Here is a 4,195-nt window from a genome sequence, read left to right as displayed (position 1 = left end):
ATTATTTGCTCAGTGTGCAGATTGAATAATTATGGTGAAATGATACAATCCTGAAACACATTTTTCTTGATATTAGACCATTCAGTATCTCCTTGTTCGGTTCTAATGGTTGTCTCTTTTTCTGTGTATAGATTTCTCTTGAATACAATTAAGCATACTGGAATTCCTATTCTTCATAATGTTATTAATTGCTATTATCATATGTTATGATCCTTTCATAGTCAATAAAGCACAAATATGTATCTTTCTGGCATTCTTGGCCTTCTGCCAAGATCCATCTGATGTCAGCAATGATACTCCGCATTCAATATTCTTTTCTAACTATGGCTTGAGGTTCTGGCAGCTCCCTTTGGAGCTAATTAAAAAACATAGCAACTATTTTTGAATTATCTTCAGCAAAACTGTATTTACTTGTATAGTAATGATATTGTTTGATGATTGCCACATTCTGTTGGGTCACCTTTCTTTGGGGTGAGATATAGATCTCTCATAATCTGTTAACTTCCAAATTTCTTGGCATAGACAATTGAGTGTCTCCAGTGCTGCATCAGTCTGCTTAAAGATTTCAATTTGTATTCTGTCAATTCTTGCAGTCTTGTTCTTTGTCAATGCTTTCTGCGCAGTTTGGACTTTCCCCCGCAATACCATAGGTGCTTCATCATATGTGATCTCTTGAAAAATTAAACACTGACCAGTTCTTTTTGGTAGAGTGACTCTGCACTAAACTCTCAAGTTGTTCTTGTTGGTTAAGTGCCATTGAGTCAGTTCTGACTTATAGTGACTCTTTATAGGGTTTCTGTGGCTGCAAATCTTTGTGAGAGCAGAAAACCACATCTTTCTTCCTAGGAGTGACTAGTGGACTTGAAATATTGACCTTTTAATTCGCTGTCCAGTGCCACTGAACTTCCAAATTTTAAAGGAGTCACAGACACAATGATCAAAGGTTTTTTTACTGATTCAATTTCAGTTTGTCTTTGGTAATTCTTTGTTATTGTAAATTAGTAACCTAGCACTTACCTGAATCTATAGTATCGTTTAAGGAGCCCTGGTGGCACAGTGGTTAAGTTTTCAGTTACTAACCCAAAGATCAGGTGTTTAAACTCATCAGGGATTTAATGGGAGGAAGATGTGGCAATCTACTTCTGTAAAGATTTATAGCCTTGGGAATCTCATGGAAGCAGTTCTACATTGTTCTATAGCGTTGCTATTAGTGAGAATTGATTGACAGGAATAGACGTTTTCCATTAAATTCCTTCTAGTGAATAATTTTTACACCCTCGGAAACCCTGTACAGGGTCGCTATGGGTCGGACCCGACTCAACGGCACTTAACAACAACAACAACAGTGAATAATTTATATTTTCATTTTTTGAGTAATTCTTTTTTAGTTTTTGTAGAAATAGAATCAATTAAGGTATACTTATCATATGTGCAATGAACTTTTTGAAAAAGGAAATGAACATTTATTTTAAATTTATTTATTTATTTTTAGTGGGGCAGATGCCTTTGTTGGTCTGACCAGCATGGTACCAATAGTGGGCTAAGGCAGAGCTGGCTGTCCTGGCTCCAGCCTTCTCTTTCCTGGGAGTTCACGCCACACCCCTGGGAGACAGGCGTGTCCTGCAGGAGTGGCAGACAGAGCCAGGATAGGAAATAACGGGGTTGGGATCTGCAAGGGACTCTGGGTAATGTAAAAAATGCAGGGTAGTGAGGCCACCCAGTAAAATGTCCCTCAGATCATAGTAGAGTCTTTCCTTGTCCAGGGCCTGCCCTCACCAGGAATGGGCGGGTCCAGAGGGAGAGTGTCCCTTCATGGCCTCTTACTGGACTCTTCAGGCCATCAGCATCTCCCCAATGTTGTCCTCAGCTTCCCTGATGTTCCACTTAAGGTAGGATTTTTGTTTGTTTGTTTGTTTTTGTTCCAATTCTTTAATTTTTTTCTTCTGCTATTTTCTGTTTTTTTAAAAAGCTGGTTAAGAATTAGCCTCCTTGGACTGAAGAATAAACATTCTTCCTATACTCTGGTAACATAGTAGTTACGAATTGGGCTGCTAACCTCAATGTCAGCAATTCGAAACTACCAGCTGTTCTGGGAGAAAAATGAGGCTTTCTGCCCCCGTAAAGATTTACAGCCTCAGAAACCCTGTACAGGGTCATTAGGAGTCGGAACTGACTCCATGGCACATAACCACTACCACCACACCTTCATACGTGTTAGTCTCATCCTACCAAGTTATAATCTCTGTATCTGTAAGATGTGCATGCTTTTTTCATTCTGTTCAGTTGTTCAGTCTGTATGTCTGCAAGCTTCACCTTCTGTTGAGTGTCAATAACTTTGGCTTGAAGCTCTGTAAAGGCCTTCTTCAACTCCAGATCGATGGGGGCTGCCATCTTGCTTTGAAAATTTATTTTATTGTTCCAAAATAGTTTTTGTTACTAAATTTCTATAGGTAGCATATATTACATAGAAAATGTGTTTCACAATGATCATCTTTGATAGATTTTTCTTTAGAAATGATTGTTCCACTATTTGTGAATATTTAGGAGTTCCTGGGAGGTGCAAATGGTTAAGAACTTCATTCCAAGGTAAAGGTTTAGTGATTTGAAACCACTCCAAGTCATCTTAGAAGTCAGACTAGCAATCTGTTTTTTTTTGTTTTTTTTTGTTTTTTTAATGTTTTATTGTGAATTATGTGATAGTCTACATGGGAGAACATCAGTCTAACATTCATTCTATCGTATATCATCTCATTGCCATGGTTACAATCCCCTCCATGTAATCCTTCTCCTGTACTCCCCAGGTCTTCAGTACACAGTTGCTCTCCCTCTCTGGATAGAAAGTCTCCAGCTGCTCCATTGCTCCACGTCATCATCTCTGGCTCCATTTCAGGCATCACTGCTTCTCTGGGTAGGGTCCTGCTCTCTGCTCTTCTCCCTTGATGGTCCTAGAGACCTCCACTCCTAGACTGAAAAGTTAATCACTCCCCTCCATGCTATAAAACATCCACCTTTACATTTCCGACCCTCACAAACAGTCCTGATAACAATTATTCACTATTGTATCACAAGAGACCCGTCTGCATTTCATTGCATCAGCTCAGCCTAGTCAGATTGAATACTACTCACTGGAGATTCTACCTTCCTCTAGGCCCTCTGGATCTAGGTTTCCTCTTGAAAGCTTGTAAGCCAGTCACTTCTTGCCTTTGTAACCTCCTGCCCCCCATTTTGGGTAGCCAATGTCCAAGTTGCCCATCCCTGTCTACTCTGTATGTGGAGGGGGTGGGGATGATTCTTGCTGTAAAGACTTGTTCCCTCTTTTGAGCTACTGATTCCATAGATGTAGGTCAAGTTCATCAAATTGTATGAGGATACTTTTTTTTTTCCTCTTCTGTTTACTTCTGGTTGAGCTCTGATCATCCAGTCACTGAAGCCAGGATAAGTGGGTATTATCTGCAAGTGTGGGTGTTCTTATGCATATGCCCTCTCTTCTTATCAGCTGGACGTTTCACTCTCCACTCTAGTCCTCTGTGGCTATGTCACTGACTCTGGGCCCAAGAGTCCCCAGGTCTTGCCGCCTTGTTGGTTACCCGGTTCTTCACCTGGGTTCACAGAAGTCTATTGAACATTGTAGGGCTTAACTCACTGCTTCATTGCTGTTTTTCCCTCACTTCCCCTTATCAGTGTCGAGCATGGTCACCAATCACAGCGTGTATTCCCGTTGAGTCTTAGTCTTAGAAGGGGGTTTGCACTGAGGGGACCCGACCACTTGCCTTGATGTTTATTGGGGAACAATCTGTTTTTGATAGGTAACCTATGGAGTAGTGCATCTCTATACACATCTGATCCATGTGAGTCAGAATCTACTTGAAGGCAACTAACAACAGTTACTATTTAAAGTACACCCTAAAAGATTGTGTGAGTTGCTGTGATTCTGGAGGCTATGCCACCGGTATTTTAAATACCAGCAGAGTCACCTATGGTGGACAGGTTTCAAATGAACTTCCAGATAAAGAGAGACTAAGAAGAAGAAGACGAGATGAACTACTTCCAAATATTGTCACAGAAAACATTAGAATAGCAAAGAAACACTGTCAGATCTAGTGTCAGAAATTGAACCCCTCAGGTTGGAAGGCACTCAAAAAGCAGCTGGGGAAGAGCTGCTTCTCAAAGAAGCGTTCAGTGTGATGGACTTGAA

At 40.6% G+C, this 4,195-nt stretch overlaps 1 pseudogene; it reads right to left on the bottom strand.

The window, feature by feature from the left end:
• Positions 1 to 1,832: 1,832 nt before the first annotated feature.
• Positions 1,833 to 2,391, bottom strand: LOC102831915 (annotated as a pseudogene).
• Positions 2,392 to 4,195: the final 1,804 nt, after the last annotated feature.

This window comes from Chrysochloris asiatica, unplaced genomic scaffold, assembly GCF_000296735.1.
Source record: "Chrysochloris asiatica unplaced genomic scaffold, ChrAsi1.0 scaffold00010, whole genome shotgun sequence".
NCBI classification, from domain to species: domain Eukaryota; kingdom Metazoa; phylum Chordata; class Mammalia; order Afrosoricida; family Chrysochloridae; genus Chrysochloris; species Chrysochloris asiatica.
This window is presented reverse-complemented; position numbering and strand designations above follow the sequence as displayed.